The 18,848-nt window shown below is 39.2% G+C and overlaps 4 pseudogenes; 2 read left to right on the top strand and 2 right to left on the bottom strand.

The window, feature by feature from the left end:
* The first annotated feature begins 1,743 nt into the window (after positions 1-1,743).
* Positions 1,744-1,880, top strand: LOC138888855 (U6atac minor spliceosomal RNA; annotated as a pseudogene).
* A 10,944-nt stretch (positions 1,881-12,824) lies between these two features.
* On the bottom strand, positions 12,825-13,592 carry LOC104213368 (3-isopropylmalate dehydratase small subunit 1-like; annotated as a pseudogene).
* A 2,174-nt stretch (positions 13,593-15,766) lies between these two features.
* Positions 15,767-15,903, top strand: LOC138888858 (U6atac minor spliceosomal RNA; annotated as a pseudogene).
* A 1,138-nt stretch (positions 15,904-17,041) lies between these two features.
* Positions 17,042-17,820, bottom strand: LOC104213377 (3-isopropylmalate dehydratase small subunit 1-like; annotated as a pseudogene).
* Between the last annotated feature and the right edge of the window lie 1,028 nt (positions 17,821-18,848).

Raw genomic sequence — 18,848 nt, 5'->3', positions numbered from 1 at the left:
AACTATGTGTATCAATATATGTAGCCAAATATTTCAAAGTCTTGTTTGAATAGCGTCGTGGAATACATTTTTCCAAAACCAAATAACCACCCTAGCCAATGGTAGCATAACCAAACACCAGTATAGACGTTGGGAGACACTAAATGTTTTTGGTCCATCGACGGGCAATAGTGCTGAAGTTGTATATGAAGTACTAAAAATTTGAAATGGTTGAATTTTAGTGATTATAAACTCCATTTTGTCTTTCAAATAGGCGAGGATTATAAATACTTAATTACTGCAGAAGTTTGTTAATTCTTATAAAAAATAATAGATTTCTCTTTTCCCGACGTTTCACTTGTAGCAATTAGCAAAGATATCAAGTATTGCACCTTCTTCGATGATCCATAACATACTGAATTTAATACAGGGACAAACCATGCAGTTCTAAGACAAGAAAAGCCACTGCTATGATGTGAAATTTTGATGCAGATATTGTACAAGTTAGCAAGGTCAATTGATTTACAATTCCAACGTCATACATGACTCCATCATTGCCACGCTAAAATCCCTGCTTATATTTACTCTATATTTGCAACTAAGATTTAAATGTTGGTCAACCCAAAAGAAAATAAAGGTGACAAAGAACGATATAGAATATTAACAGAAATAAAAAGGAAATAAGAAGGCTCAAACATAAGTTAAGATTAAAGATGATACAATGACAACATATGATATAAAGAAAAATATTGCTATCTGAAGGAAGAATTTTGGATTGTCCCTCATGTTTGGAGATGTTACCGCCCTGCAACAGAGAAACAAAACAACTGATCAATTTTCTCCAAAGCTAGAGTTTAACTGACATGAAGGCTGTCCAATAATTAAACTAGTTCCACTTGCTGGTACTGCTAGGAGATTTACCTAGCAATGCATTGAGAAAGCCTTTGAAAAGGCATGATTTGGACAAACAATACCTGGCCCCGTTAGAACAGCCATTATCAGATTATCATTCTGTAATTGCATAAACATGGTCAAGACAACATGCCTCGGAAACCAAATTGCAGAGATGACAAAGGACTCAAGTTGGATTACTTGTATAAAAGAACTACGCAAAGCCAAAGGATCGTAGATAATAAATCACATTTCTCATTGGATAATGTTGCAATCATTAGTAGAGTGCCAAAGTAATTATGCTATTAACATAAATGTAGACACTACATACATTGGTTATTGAATGCAATTTGGATCTCAAACATTCTAATAGAAGAAAGCACCAGAAACTTGCAATATAACTGAAGTTCCAAAAGATCGGGATTAAGTCTAAAAAGAGGAGGGTATACTTATAGGTCCACGAAACTTACTTTCATTATGAAGGAAAAGGAGGAAAGTCCACATGACATAAGGTGACAAAGAAAATAACATAAGAGATGATGCCAGGAACGAGCAATTTAGAGTTTTAGGGTTGTGTGGGGCAGCATAGTGAATCGGTGCAAGATAAGAGACACAAAATTTCCAACTTCGAACCTGGGATAAGCAGAAAAATTACCTTACAGGATCAACCAACAAACGATGTGCATCATGTAGGTCCATCGATCATTGCTAGACAAACTATGTAAGTTAATATCTACGGGGATAAAATTACAAGACACAGAAACTCCTGAATCAAAATCTTCATGTTGTCAACTGCTCCTAGACCAAAATGATGGTATTTTTCTAGTAATTGAATGCAAAAGATTCAAGCATTATATTTGGAACATCAAATGTGTGTTCGTAGAAAGAAGAGATGGTTGGCATCTCCCACAATAGGGACAGGAAGTCGGGAACAGCCTTCGGGCTTTACCTGTTGCCACACACATCCGCGGTTAAGGCTACCACTTTGGTGGATCTTACCCCAATTTTATCAACCAATTTTTTTTTTTTGAAACATAGCAAACTATCTCGATGATTGTTCTTGCTCATTGTCACGACTTAAACCCCAATCCGGTCGTGATGGCGCATCTCATGAAGACAAGGCAAGCCAACCAACCCATTTTGCCTTTCCAAAATAATTAAAGTAATACACAATTTTAATATGATTAATAACCACAATTTAAACAGAAAATTTCTCATTTAAGTGCGGAAAACAATCCCAAACACAGCCCAAATCGGGGTGTCACAAGTCACGAACATCTTTAAGAGTCTAAATACAACTACAAGGCCTGTAATATACAGAATAGGATTTTTAATCAAAAGGAAGAAATGTGGTTCCGCGAACCCTGGCGGTCACCTTGCTCAACTCCGATAACTAAATCCCCAATCATCTCAAAACCCGCTACCTGATGAACAAATACCTGCATCTGCACACGAGGTACAGAGAGTAAAGTGAGTACTCCAACTCGGTGAGTAATAAAGGTAAATAATAACTGAACAGTAACAAATCACGTATAACAGATCATCATGTTGTATAGAAGCGGAGAAAAACCCTTTTGAGTAAAGCAGTGAAGCTGTGAAACCTTTATAAATATCTTAACTCAGTTTAAGCCTCTTTTGAAAATGACTTTTTCAGCGATTACGCATATGAATGCAAAACAAATAGTGCAGATAAGCACAGAATTCCGCCCCTCGGGCACAACACTCAGTTATCAGATAATGTTAGAATATCATGTAAATATTGCAAGAAGTAGCACAAACAACAGATAATGGCAGACAAATGAAATAAAGTAAACACATAAAATAGTACCAGTACCGCTGCGGCATGCAGCCCGATCCATATTCGCTGCGGCATGCAGCTCGATCCATTTAACGTCGACGACGCTCACTGGGGGTGTGCAGACTCCGGGAGGGCCCCTTACGGCCCAAGCGCAATATCAAGCCATCTCGTGGCATCAAGTTTAGGCCCTCGGCCTCATATCAGTATCAGTATAACACTGCTGCGGCGTGCAGCCCGATCCAAAAGTATCCTCACAACTCAGACCATTGGCCTTACTCAGTTAAAAATCACATAAGCCCCTCGGACAATAGAAAAACATGATGCTCAGCCCAAAAATAGTATTGGAAATATCATTTCAAGTGTTAAAGTAAAATAACTTGGTTGAGTTTTGAAAACAATGGAAAATACATGACTGAGTTCAAGTATAACATCAAAATAGTGAGAAAATATCAACAACCATCCCGGAAGGGGTTCAAATAACTGGCACGAAGCCCAAATATGACAATCAATCCAAATCATGATGATAACAGATAAGTTTCAGTCAAATACGCGGTAAAATCATCAATCGGGACGGATCAAGTCACAATCCCTAGTAGTAAACGACCCCACGCTCATCATCAAGCGCGTGTATCACCTCAATATAGCACTACGATGTGCAATACGGGGTTTCAAACCCTCAGGATATCATTTACAATCATTACTCACCTCGAACCGGCTAAATCTCTAGCTCGCGACGCCTTTGCTCTTCAAATCGGCTTCCACGCGCGCCGAATCTGACCAAAACCACAACGAATACGTCACAATATGCTAAGGGAACAAAACCCAATCGAAACAATCGAAAAATATCAAAAATCCCGAAATTAGCAAAACCCGAGCCCCAAGCCCACTTCTCGAAACTCAGAAATTTTCACATCAACGGGTTCCTTATCTCGCCATGAGTCCAACCATACCAAAATTACTAATTTTCGATAACATTTCGACCCTCAAATCCTCAAATATATACAAGAGGATTTTCAAACTCTTCCAACTTAAAATCATCAATTACATGTTAAAAATAACAACGGATTCGGGTAATCTAACCAAAATTGAGTTGGGAACACTTACCCCGATGTTTTTTTTTGAAAATCTCTCGAAAAATGGCCTCACCCGAGCTCCTTTGGTCCAAAAATGAAAGGGTGAGACGAGTTTGGACTTTATTCTGCTGCCCAGGGATTTGTTCTTCGCGTTTGCGGTCCTCCTTTCGCGTTCGCGAAGAACAAAATTTCCAAAAATCATTTTTCAAACTCTTCTCGAACAGTCTCTAGTGTAATGGTCATAACTTTTTGCACACAACTCCAAATGACAAATGGTTTGATGTTATGAAAACTAGATGCAAAGGGATATAATTTCATATATTGCTCATTTCCTGACTCCTTATACATTGCGAGATATAAGCTTCCAAAATCAGCCCTGTGTAATAGAGACCTTCCCGGACAGCCTATAGTGTAACCACCATAACTTTTTGTACACAACTTTTAAATTCCAATTAATTTATATTTCTGAAAACTAAATTCAAAGAGATACAACTTTTGTTTTTGAATCATCTCAAAATCCATTGTAGATTGAGAGATACGAGCCTCCGAAGTAAGACCTGCGCAACAGAATTGCTTCTTCTTCGCGAACGCGAGGCTCTCTTCGCGAACGCGAAGAACAAAATCCCAGAAGCCAAGTCCTTCTTCGCGAACACGAGGGGACCCTCGCGAACGCGAAGAACAATACCAGATACGAGCTTCAGCTATTGCAAAACAACCTAAAATGATCCCAAACCACCCCGAAACACACCCGAGGCTCTCGGGATCTTAACCAAACACACCAACATATCCCATATCATTATTCAAACTTGTTCCAACCTTCGGAATGCTCAAAACAACATTAAAACACCAAATTTGCATCGGATTCAAGCCTAACAATTTCAAGAACTTCCAAATTCCATTTTTTGATCAAAAATCCAACCAAACCACGTCCGAATGACCTGAAATTTTACACACACATCCCAAATCACATGACGAAGCTACAACAACTCTCGGAATTCCATTTCAGCCCTCAGATCAAAATCTCACCTATCGAGCGGAATTCGCCAAAATACTAACTTTGTCAATTCGAGCCAAATCCTTCCACGGACTTCCAAAATGCATTCCGATCACGCTCCTAAGTCATAATTCACCTAACGGAGCTAGCCAAATCGTAAAAATTCCAATCCGAACTCATATACAAATAAGTCAACTCTCGGTCAAACCTTTCAAATTCAAAGATTTCAACTAAAACTGTTCTTTCAAATTCATTCCGATTTACCCGAAACGAAAACCAACGATCCACATCAGCCATAATACATTACACGGGGCAAGTCATGCCCGAGAACTGCGATCAAGTTGCAAAAGCTCAAAACGACTGGTCGAGTCGTTACATCCTCCCCCACTTAAACACACGTTCGTCCTCGAACGTTCCCAGAGTTGTTCTAAAAGCCAACCAATAGCTAAATAACCTTACCAAGCGTATACCCGGGGGTGATCTCACTTCACCCTATCTCATATAGGTCCGATAACACAATATAACTGAAATTTCACAATCCATCCTAGTCCATAAACTATAGAACCACATTTCCACTACCAAAATCATCCACAAGATCAGAATATCACATCTATACTCTGAATAAGCCCAAACCAGCTGCAATAATCCATACTTGCAACCTCGGTGCCATTACATGATAAACCACATAACCCTAACGCTCGCAACAATAACTTTTATTCACAACAGCTGCCCACGACAACCAAATACCGATAGAAAACCTCTTATCAACTAAGTCTCATTCCAACACTTTTATATACTGCCAACGAAAAATGAAACGCGCAATAAACCACAACCATTTCTCAGATCAACTATTCATGAAGCCATTTCTCCTCTGACAATTTCCATAGCAATTTTCGAGTCGAACCTTGATATTAATCGTCCAACATGCTGAAATCAATCCTGTACATACCCATTAATGATCCCACCGATCTCCTCTAATCCAACACACCACCCTGGTGACACGACACATCAATAAAGGCCTAAGCTGCAACTAGCATGATACGCGCACCAAATAACAACAGTCCGAACATACTCAAATCATGGAAATGATTCAAATGAAAGAGCTGCACTTCAAGCTCATCAGCACCAGCACAACACAAGGCTGAGAACCTGTCTCACATCATAGAATAGAACACATGAATCTAGCCCATAAGGTCATACCCTCACATAGCATCGCTGCAATGCGCGATCCTATCCAAACACTGCTCCACATGAGACACCTCAAGTCGCTATGCTCGAAATTGACAACCACACACAATTTGATGTTGGGAACCGAAACAAATCATTACACCCACGGTGAAACAAGTAACATATACCATGCACCCGATAGAATATAACCAATACGCCATTCGCCGAGCAACACCCAATTACTCTTCCCTCTCGACTTCCACTATGAACCCCGATAGAACCGCACCATATGTGCCCATAACCAACAAATCATAACTTCTCCCAACATAGACGGGCCACTCATAGATCTCCCCAGATCACTGACAAGCTCAATAACGATCGAATTAACCTATCCCTCAACAATGCAATTTGGGGCCAACCAAGTCGACTCAAGCTAGAACACGCATCCACATTGGTCTACCAACGAACTCTTTATTAAGGAAATCCTGAAGTTGTTCCTTCCACGACTATACTCCTGCCAGAGCCATACGGTGCCCTGCACCAAATCAATACTGAAATCAACAACTTCGCCCGGCGACATGCCCGGCCACAAGAAACACATCCGAAAAGTCCTTCAACACCGGAACTGAATCAATGGTAGGAACCTCTACACTGACATCCATCACGAAGGCCCAATCAAGGAAAGCAATTCTCCCCAGCCGTCCGCTGGTTCTTCGAAACAAAAACCACTCTTCTAGAACATAGCCTGAACATGAGAACTCTAGTCTCCAACTCCATATAGCACACGAATCCTCATACCTGATCTCAATTTCGTCGTCTGAACACATACCACACCTTCAATACTCAATAATTCTACGATAGATGCTCTAAAATTTCCCTTGTGCCACCAAGCCAACCCGAATATCACTAGTCGATCTAACAAGAAAGTGCCGCAATACCACCGAAGTGCCATCAACTTAATCACATTGCCCTTTTTTCTGAAACATATACTCTCGTCTAATCACTTTCAAATAGCAGTACCATTCTTTTTGATTATCTGAGGCTACCCGCTGCCTAAGGGTTTTATGAACTCTCTTTCAGAACCGAATTGTAACCCATCTAGCCAAGAAATTCCATTGATCCCATCTAGAAGAGAAATCATTACACATCACATACTTCTCACACTCGTAGAAAATGCACCTCTCCAACCACGGTAGAAATCAACAAGAACTCTCCCAATTCCGTTTGCACAAATTAAACTGCCAGGACTTAATCCTTCTAACTAGACCAAGCTAAGCAAGCCATCAAAACCCAAGAGCATTGCTGCAAAATACCTGTAAGAACTCATTACCTCGAACACACACAAGGAATTAATCATATCCTTACCATACCGATCCGGTCTACTATCGAGCTACTCTATCTATCTAAATTTCCTTTTGATTCATCTTCAACTTGATATTCCCTCTTGTTGTAGCACCACAATTCCCCAACCCAGGCTTACCACACGAGACCCAAGCATAAAACCACACTATTCGAAACCCATAAGCCGCTGAATACTCCCTTAAATATTCCCAAAAGTACCACATTCCAAAAATACTTCTCTGAAGAAACTCCCTACGAATCTAAATTTGTTACCTTGACCTTCCTGATACTCATACATAGAAACCCACAATTTATAGAAATACTACGAGTCGATGATATCTTCCAACGAAACCCACTTTTTAACCACAGATGCAACTTCAAATTGCCCAATTGATATATGCAGAATCTTGAACATATTAGAACCACTCTCGCAGGTCATCCACTCTCCTCAAACCGCAATTAGTCTGATCAAAGAAACCGAACAACTCGTGCCTCACTGGCACTCCGATACTACATAATGTAACCTCATCCCAATACCACCAAGTAACTTCATGTACTATGCACCGGGCATTCTTGCCAACAATAACTCAAGACATCCCCTGATTCTCATACCTATGAAGCTTAATATAACCCTTGTAAAAAATTTCCTTTACCCTAGCCATATCTAATTCACTCGCACGCCCCAAACTGGAACCAACATAGCACCTAACTGTGCAATCAACTGCTCACAACATACTCCCCCCACTTGGCTCGAAACCATAGATCAAGATACACTCAATAACTCATAACACTTTTACTCTATTGATGCCACAATACCATAGTGAGATTGAACTCACATCATTTATAAGTTTATGAAAACACAGATCATCTAGTACTGTAAATCTTCTACAAATCTCACATTCAACCCCGCAACAGTTGAGCCCACTCTCTTAAGCGACTCGAAACTTCAAATTTCAACATGTACCTTTCAATTACACATGAGATCTTCTAACATACACATAGGGATCACACCACTTCAGAACACTCCGCAGGAGATAACCCACCTGCTTCGCCTCAATATAATATTTCTGTATACCTTCCACCGTCATAAACTGTTCGCAGTCACTTAGTCTTCCTGAGTCTGAACTCATACCGCAACATGAAGTTTACTTCACTCACAATTGGGAAACATGAAAGATTATTCAAACGCCCATAACTCGAGGCTATACCTCGAATCAAGATGGATTTCCAACACCTAGTAGTTCTTCTATCATCCAACAAACCTTCCTCGACACTTCCAAATTATATGGATGCATCTCGCAGTACTAACATACTCATCACATAGCCATCCAGCCGTCACTTCCACTAATATGGACAATACCGAGCATATAAGTTCAAAAATACTTGCTCACACAATTAGCACCTAAGTGCTCAAGCCATAGGCAAAGATCCGGCCTCAAGTCCTCCAGACTGGCCCAACATCAAACTCACAAAAATCACATCTCGCCCCTCGATCAGGGAATCACAAGCCATCAAGGCACATCTAATACTGAGCGCTCATGCGCGCATGCAAACACGTGGAAGGGATTTCAAGAGTTATATTTCAAGCTGAATCAATAACGCACGATAAGAATTCCAAGAATGCGAAGTTTTACTAAAGGTTCTGCAGCCTCTCGAGGATAAATACAGACGTCTCCGTACCGATCCGCGAGACTCTACTAAATCTGCTCATGACTCGTGAGACCTATGTAACCTAGGCTCTGATACCAACTTGTCACGACCCAAACCCCGATCTGGTCGTAATGGCGCCTCTCGTGAAGACAAGGCCAGCCAACCAACCTATTTGCCTTTACAGAATAATTAAAGTAATACATAATTTTAATATGATTAAATAACCACAATTTAAACAGAAGATTTCTCATTTAAGTGCGGAAAACAACCCCAAACACAGCCCAAACTGGGGTGTCACAAGTCACGAGCATCTATAAGAGTCTAAATACAACTACAAGGCCTGTAATATATAGAATAGGATTCTTAATAAAAAGGAAGAAATGTGGTGCTGCGAACGCTGGCAGTCAGCTTGCTCAACTCCGATAACTAAATCCCCAATCAGCTCAAAACCCGCTACCGGATGAACAAATACCTACATCTGCACACGAGGTGCAGGGAGTAAAGTGAGTACTCCAACTCGGTGAGTAATAAAGGTAAATAATAACTGAGTAGTAACAATCATGTTGTATAGAAGCGGAGAAAAACCCTTTTGAGTAAAGTAGTGAAGCTGTGAAACCTTTAGAAATATCTTAACTCAGTTTAAGCCTCTTTTGAAAATGACTTTTTCAGCGATTACGCATATGAATGCAAAACAAATAGTGCAGATAAGCACAGAATTCCGCCCCTCGGGCACAACACTCAGTTATCAGATAATGTCAGAATATCAAGTAAATATTGCAAGAAGTAGCACAAACAACAGATAATGGCAGACAAATGAAATAAAGTAAACACATAAAACAGTACCAGTACTGCTGCGTCGTGCAGCCCGATCCACATTCGTTGCAGCGTGCATCCCGATACATTTAATGTCTACGGCGCTCATTGGGGGTGTGCAGACTCCGGGAAGGGCCCCTTACGGCCCAAACGCAATATAAAGCCATCTCATGGCATAAAGTCTAGGCCCTCGGCCTTATATCAGTATCAATATAACACTGCTGTGGTGCGCAGCCCGATCCAAAAGTATCCTCACAACTTAGGCCCTCGGCCTTACTCAATCAAAAATCACATAAGCCCCTCGGGCAACAGTAAAACATGATGCTCAGCCCAAAAATAGTATTGGAAATATCATTTCAAGTGTTAAAGCAAAACCACAACGAATACGTCACTATATGCTAAGGGAACAAAATCCAATCAAAAACAATCGAAAATATCAAAAATCCCGAAATTAGCAAAACCCGAGCCCCAGGCCCACTTCTCGAAACTCAAAATTTTTCACATTAACGGGTTCCTTATCTCGCCACGAGTCCAACCATACCAAAATTACTAATTTTCGATAACATTTCGACCCTCAAATCCTCAAATATATATACAAGAGGGTTTTTAAACTTTTCCAACTTAAAATCATCAATTACATGTTAAAAATAACAACGGATTTGGGTAATCTAACCAAAACTGAGTTAAGAACACTTACCCCGATGCTTTTCTTGAAAATTTCTCAAAAAATGGCCTCACCCGAGCTCCCTTGGTCTAAAAATGAAAGAGTGAGACGATTTTGGACTTTATTCTGCTGCCCAGGGATTTGTTCTTCACGTTCGCGGTCCTCCTCTCGCATTCGCGAAGAAAAAAATTTCCAAAAATTATTTTTGAAACTCTTCTCGAACAGCCTCTAGCATAATAGTCATAACTTTTTGCACGCAACTCCAAATGACAAATGGTTTGATGTTCTGAAAACTAGATGCAAAGGGCTATAATTTCATATGTTGCTCATTTCCTAACTCCTTATACATTGCGAGATATAAGCTTCTAAAATCAGCGCTGTGTAATAGAGACCTTCCCGGACAGCCTATAGTGTAACCACCATAACTTTTTGTACACAACTTTTAAATTACAATTAATTTATATTTCTGAAAACTAGATTCAAAGAGCTACAACTTTCATTTTTGAGTTATCTCAAAATTCATTGTAGATTGAGAGATACGAGCCTCCGAAGTAAGACTTGCGCAACAGAATTTCTTCTTCTTCGCGAACGCGAGGCTCTCTTCGCGAACGCAAAGAACAAAATCCTTCTTCGCGAACGCGAGGGGACCCTCGCGAACGCGAAGAACAATACCAGATACTAGCTTTAGCTATTACAAAACAACCCAAAATGATCCGAAACCACTCCGAAACACACTAGAGGCCCTCGGGACCTCAACCAAACACGCCAACATATCCCATAACATTATTCAAACTTGTTCCAACCTTCAGAACGCTCAAAACAACATTAAAACACCAAATTTGCATCGGATTCAAGCCTAACAATTTCAAGAACTTCCAAATTCCATTTTTTGATAAAAAACTCAACCAAACCACGTCCGAATAACCTGAAATTTTACACACACATCCCAAATCACATGACAAAGCTACATCAAGTCTCGGAATTCCATTCCGGCCCTCAGATAAAAAATCGCACCTATCGACCGGAAATCGCCAAAATACTAACTTTGCCAATTCGAGCCAAATCCTTCCGCGGACTTCCAAAATGCAATGCGATCATGCTCTTAAGTCATAATTCACCTAACGGAGCTAGCCAAATCGTAAATTTTTTAATCCGAACTCATATACAAATAAGTCAACTCTTGGTCAAACCTTTCAAATTCAAAGCTTTCAACTGAAACTGTTCTTTCAAATTCATTTCGATTTACCCGAAACCAAAACCAACGATCCACATCAGCCATAATACATTACACGGGGCAAGTAATGCTCGAGAACTACGATCAAGGTGTAAAAGCTCAAAACAATCGGTCGGGTCGTTACACTCATCCCTAGTAAGATCCACTAATCATATCCTAGTCAATTTCCCAACCCCTTTCAAACCATCTCAAGTAATGTTGCTCTACTCTTAAGAATCCAATGCTAACAGAACTTGACTTTTATTTGATATAATATGTCAGCAGTTATTTTACTTGGCAGTTCCTCATATCAACTCTAGTTTCATCTAAACCTTGATTACTAATCAAGGACGACTTTCGATGTAGTTCAAACCTTATTAATCATCAGGCAATCACTAATTTCCTTAGAAGATACAATTACTTTATAGTGTGTTTGCCTGATTGTCACCTAAATATAATCACTATAGATAGTTAAAGTTAGTTTCATTTTCCCTGTAATATTATTGAGGAAGCATTCTCTAAGTTTCTGTAGACCAAATTGTAATTTTGAAGGTCTTCATAAAAAGGCTAGGTTCATTTGTTAAGACAATTTGAGTAATACGGGGAAGGAATTGTGTGAGACATGCATAAGGCCAAATATGAGTTGAACCCTTGAAATTTAGTAACATGAAAGATCTAGCAAAGTATAACAAAGTAAGGCTCTTGGGTTTCTTCAAAGTACAAGTTGCCATAGTGACAAACATCTTTCAAGTATGATTCTGATATAGGCATAAGAAAACATTCTAACATACCATTTTAGGATAACTGATTCTTCTTCCCAAATCATAAAGCAACCACCATAACACAGCCTACATCTTTCCTTTTTTCTTCTTCTGATAAAACATTACATCGCCATTGTCACAAAGCAATGCGGTCTCAAGCTCGGATAAAGGATAACAATTCTAAGTTGACAGCAAACACAAAAACAATCTAATTATAATGAATTAGTATGACGAATCCTCTGAGGATCATATAGTCAACCCAACTATTTTGGAATTCAGATGTTGTTTATCCATTGAATTGTACTGAAATAGGCATAACAGAAGAGAAGACACCTTTTTAAAGGTGCTATTTTTTTCTCCAAAAAATATAGCAAACACCATATTTATTATGCAATCATCTGTTTTCAGCAAGCCTAAAGTACAAAACTTTAAAAGAAAACATGTGAACTGAATCAATTACCACTTCAAATACTAAGCTTCTCAGGAAGGAATCATTCCAGCCTTTCTTGCATAAGCAAAAATGCCACCAACTTGAATGACAGGACCAACATCACCAATTGGCTTCAATTTATACTCTTTTCCGGTCGTATGATTAATCAACCTACTCTCTCCTAGCTCAACAGTCACCACATCACCCGTCTTACACTCCTCACAAATTCTCACTTCAGATTCAAGCGAATAAACTTCGCCTGTCGCAACCGAATTCCTGAAGAAAATCCTCGCTTATGACTCTGCTACCACCGCCGCCACGCCCGCGGCTCCTAAAGCAACCGGGGCGTGCTCACGCGACAACCCGCACCCGAAGTTGTCTCCGCCTATGATGAGGGAGTACTTGGATGTGAATTCATTCGAGTCGTCGAAACGGGTTTGGTATGATGAAGGGAGTCCGCGCAGCGCGTAGGACCCGATTTTTTTGTACTCGTATGGGTTTGACAGTACTAGGGTTAGGTATTCCGCGGGGATGATTTGGTTAGTGTCGATATTATTCCCGACGACGTAGCAGAGGCCGTGGAATATGGTGGCGGTCGTGGTGGTGGTTTTCGGTGTGGTGGAGGCGGCAGAACAACGGAGAGGTGTGATGGTGGGGTTTTTGGGAGTTGGGCTAAAATGAGAAATTAAAGGATTGAAAGAGTTATTGGAGAAAATTGAAGGGAGTTTGACGGAGGCGGTAATAAAGGAAGCGCGTGGTTGGCACGGAGACAGTTTGAAGGTGGTGATCGAACTGGAAAGAGTTGATGAAGCCGCCATTGAAGAAAGCTTCGGAGATTGCTAATTTTTGCTGAGAGAGTGGAGTGTGTTAAAAATGTGGGCAGTACTGATTAGATATTGGGCCTTATTATTATGGATCAGAAAAGCAGGCGAGCCACTAGTTTAATGGACTAGTGCCGCCATTTTTAGAGTCCACCTAACCCTACTCTCTCTAACCCTATATTTATTTCATATTCTCCTCTCTTTTTTGAGTATGTGTTAACTAGTAGTAGGACATAAGATTATTTTATCACAAGAACTCATGTTTCAATAAACCAATATATGTAGCCAAATACTTCAATGTCTTGTTTGAATAGCGTCGTGGAATACTTTTTTCCAAAACCAAATAACCACCCTAGCAATGGTAGTAGCATAACCAAACACCAGTATAGACATTGGGAGACACTAAATGCTTTTGGTCCATCGACGGGCAATAGTGTTGAAGTTGTATATGCAGTATTTTTTCTTTCTCCTTAAAAACAAAAAGGACCCAAACCGAATCATGAACATCCCTAGATAGCAATATAATCATTATATAATCTACGTATACCGTCTAAGAAAAGTAAACAGTGCATCCGACATAAAAAAAGCGCAGGACAAACATGTAATATGCCTAGGTCCACCTAAACATCTCATTTAATTGCTTAAGCTATGGTTGAATTTTAGTGATTATAAACTCCATTTTTGTCTTTCATGTAGGCGAGGATTATAAATACTTAATTACTTAATATGTTTTTTAATTCTTACAAAAAATAATAGACTTCTCTTTTCCCGGCGTTTCACTTGTAGCAATTAGCAAAGATATCAAGTATTGAACCTTCTTCAATGATCCAAAACATACTGAATTTAATACAGGGACAAACCATGCAGTTCTAAGACAAGAAAAGTCGTTGCTATGATGTGAAATTTTGAAGCAGATACTGTACAAGTTAGCAAGGTCAATTGATTTGCAATTCCAATGTCATACATGACTCCATCATTGCCATGCTAAAATCCCTGCTTATATTTACTTTATATTTACAACTAAGATTTAAATGATGGTCAACCCAAAAGAAAATAAAGGTGACAAAGAACGATATAGAATATTAACAGAAACAAAAAGGAAATAAGAAGGCTCAAACATAAGTTAAGATTAAAGATGATACAATAACAACATATGCTATAAAGAAAAATATTGCTATCTGAAGGAAGAATTTTGGATTGTCCCTCATGTTTGGAGATGTTACCGCCCTGCAACAGAGAATCAAAACAACTGATCAATTTTCTCCAAAGCTAGAGTTTAACTGACATGAAGGTTGTCCAATAATTCAACTAGTTCCACTTGTTGGTGCTGCTAGGAGATTTACCTAGCAATGCATTGAGAAAGCCTGTGAAAAGGCATGCTTTGGATGAAGACAATACATGGCCCCGTTAGAACAACCATTATCAGATTATCATTCTGTAATTGCATAAACATGGTCAGAACAACATGCCTCGGAAACCAAATTACAGAGATGACAAAGGACTCAAGTTGGATTACTTGCATAAAAGAACTACTCAAAGTCAGAGGATCGTAGATAATAAATCACATTTCTCATTGGATAATGTTTCAATCATTAGTAGAGTGCCAAAGTAATTATGCTATTAGCATAAATGTAGACACTACATACATTGGTTATTGAATGCAATTTGGATCTCAGTCATTCTAATGGAAGAAAGCACCATAAACCTGCAGTATAACTGAAGTTCCAAAATATCAGGATTAAGTCTAAAAAGAGGAGGGTATACTTATAGGTCCACGAAACTTGCTTTCATTTTGAAGGAAAAGGAGAAAAGTCCACGTGATATAAGGCGACAAAGAAAACAACATAAGAGATGATGCCGAGTCTTAGGGTTGTGTGGGGCAACATAGTGAATCGGTGCAAGACAAGAGACACAAAATTTCCAACTTCGAACCTGGGATAAGCAGAAAAATCACCTTACTGGATCAACCAACAAACGATGTGCATCATGTAGGTCCGTCGATCATTACTAGGCAAACTATGTAAGTTAATATCTACAAGGATAAAATTACATGACAAAGAAACTCCTGAATCAAAATCTTCATGTTTTCAACGGCTCCTAGACCAAAATGATGGTATTTTCTAGTAATTGAATGCAGAAGATTCAAGCATTATATTTAAAATATCAAATGTGTGTTCTTAGAAAAAAGAGATGGTTGGCATCTCCCCCAATAGGGACAGGAAGTCGGGAATAGCCTTCGGGCTTTACCTGTTGCCACAAACATCCGCGGTTAAGGCTACCACTTCGGTGGATCTTACCCCAACTTTATCAACCAAAAAATATTTTTTTGAAACATAGCGAACTATCTTGATGATCGTTTTTGCTCATCCCTAGTAAGATCCACTAATCATATCCTAGTTAATTTCCCAACCCCTTTCAAACCATCTCAAGTAGTGTTGCTCTACTCTTAAGAATCCAATGCCAACAAAACTTGACTTTTATTTGATATAATATGTCAGCAGTTATTTTACTTGGCAGTTCCTCATATCAACTCTAGTTTCATCTAAACCTTGATTACTGGCCAAGGACGACCTTCGATGTAGTTCAAACCTTATTAATCATCAGGCAGTCACTAATTTCCTTAGAAGATACAATTACTTTATAGTGTGTTTGCCTGATTGTCACCTAAATATAATCACTATAGATAGTTAAAGTTAGTTTCATTTTCCTTGTAAGATTATTGAGGAACCATTTTCTAAGTTTCTGTAGGACTAAATTGTAATTTTGAAGGTCTTTATAAAAAGACCAGGTTCCTTTGTTAAGACAATTTGAGGAAGATTGGTAAGGAATTGTGTGAGACATGCATAAGTCCAAATATGAGTTGAACCATTGAAATTTAGTAACATGAAAGATCTAGCAAAATATAGCAAAGCAAGGCTCTTGGGTCTCTTCAAAGTATAAGTTGCCATAATGACAAACATCTTTCAAGTATGATTCTGATATAGGCATAAGAAAATATTCTAACATACCATTTTAGGATAACTGATTCTTCTTCCCAAATCATAAAGCAACCACCATAACACAACCTACATTTTTTCTTTTTTCTTTTTCTCATAAAACATTACATCGCCATTGTCACAAAGCAATACGGTCTCTAGCTCAGATAAAGGAGAACAATGCTAAGTTAACAGCAAACACAAAAATAATCTAATTATAATGAATTAGTATGACGAATCCCTAAGGATCATATAGTCAACCCAACTATTTTGGAATTCAGATGTTGTTTATCCATTGAATTGTACTGAAATAGGCATAACAGAATAGAAGATACCTTTTTAAAGGTGCTATTTTTTTCTCTAAATAATACAACAAACACCATATTTATTATGCAATCATCTGTTTTCAGAGTGCCTAAAGGACAAAACTTTAAAAGAAAACATGTGAACTGAATCAATTACCACTTAAAATACTAAGCTTCTCGGGAAGGAATCATTCCAGCCTTTCTTGCATAAGAAAAACTGCCACCAGCTTCAATGACAGGACCAGCATCACCAATTGGCTTCAATTTATACTCTTTTCCGGTCGTATGATTAATCAACATACTCTCTCCTAGCTCAAAAGTCACCACATTACCCGTCTTACACTTCTCACAAATCCTCACTTCCAATTCAAGTGGATAAACATCGCCTGTCGCAACCGAATTCCTGAAGAAAATCCACGCATACGACTTTGCTGATGTCACCGCCACGCCCGCGGCTCCTAAAGCAATCGGGGCGTGCTCACGCTACAACCCGCACCCGAAGTTGTCGCCACCTATGATGAGGGAGTACTTGGATGTGAATTCATCCGGGTCGACGAAACAGGTTTAGTATGATGAAGGGAGTCCGCACAGCGCGTAGGACCCGAGTTTTTTGTATTCGTATGGGTTTGACGGGACTAAGGTTGGGTATTCCGCGGGGATGATTTGGTCACTGTCGATATTATCCCCGACGATGTAGCAGAGGCCGTGAAATATGGTGCCGGTCGTGGTGGTGGTTTCCAGTGTGGCGGAGGCAGCGAAACAACGGAGGGGGGCGACGGTGGTGTTTTTGGGAGTTGGGCCAAAATGAGAAATTAAAGGATTGAAAGGGTTATCGGAGAAAATTGAAGGGAGTTCGATGGAGGTGGTAATAAAGGAAGCACATGGTTGGCACGTACACAGTTTGAAGGTGGTGATGGAACTGGAAAGAGTTGATGAAGCCGCCATTGAAGAAAGCTTCGGAGATTGCTAATTTTTGCTGAGAGAGTGGAGTGTGTTAAAAATGTGGGCAGTACTGATTAGATATCGGGCCTTATTATTATGGATCAGAAAAGCAGGCGAGACGCCAGTTTAATGGACCAGTGCCGCCATTTTTAGAGTCCACCTAACCCTACTCTCTCTAACCCTATATTTATTTCATATTCTCCTCTTTTTTTGAGTATGTGTTAAGTAGTAGTAGGACATAAGATTATTTTATTACAAGAACTCATGTTTCAATAAACCAATATATGTAGCCAAATATTTCAATGTCTTATTTGAATAGCGTCGTGGAATACTTTTTTCCAAAACCAAATAACCACCCTAGCAATGGTAGTAGCATAACCAAACACCAGTATAGACATTGGGAGACACTAAATGCTTTTGGTCCATCGACGGCCAATAGTGTTGAAGTTGTATATGCAGTATTTTTTCTTTCTCCTTAAAAACAAAAAGGACCCAAACCGAATCATGAACATCCCTAGCTAGCAACATAATCAGTATATAATCTATGTATACCGTCTAAGAAAAGTAAACAGTGCATCCGACATAAAAAGAGCGCAGGACAAACATGTAATATGCCTAGGTCCGCCTCAACATCTCATTTAATTGCTTAAGGTATGGTTGAATTTTAATGATTATAAACTCCATTTTTGTCTTTCATGTAGGCGAGGATTATAAATACTTAATTACTTGAGAAGTTTTTTAATTCTTACAAAAAATAATTAATTTCTCTTTTCCCGGCGTTTCACTTGTAGCAATTAGCAAAGATATCAAGTATTGAACCTTTTTCAATGATCCATAACATACTGAATTTAATACAGGGACAAACCATGCAGTTCTAAGACAAGAAAAGCCACTGCTATGATGTGAAATTTTGATGCAGATACTGTACAAGTTAGCAAGGTCAATTGATTTACAATTCCAACGTCATACATGACTCCATCATTACCACGCTAAAATCCCTGCTTATATTTACTCTATATTTGCAACTAAGA

This window comes from Nicotiana sylvestris, chromosome 3, assembly GCF_000393655.2.
Source record: "Nicotiana sylvestris chromosome 3, ASM39365v2, whole genome shotgun sequence".
NCBI classification, from domain to species: domain Eukaryota; kingdom Viridiplantae; phylum Streptophyta; class Magnoliopsida; order Solanales; family Solanaceae; genus Nicotiana; species Nicotiana sylvestris.
The sequence above is the reverse complement of the archived record's forward strand: the minus strand, read 5'-3'. Positions and strand labels throughout refer to the sequence as shown.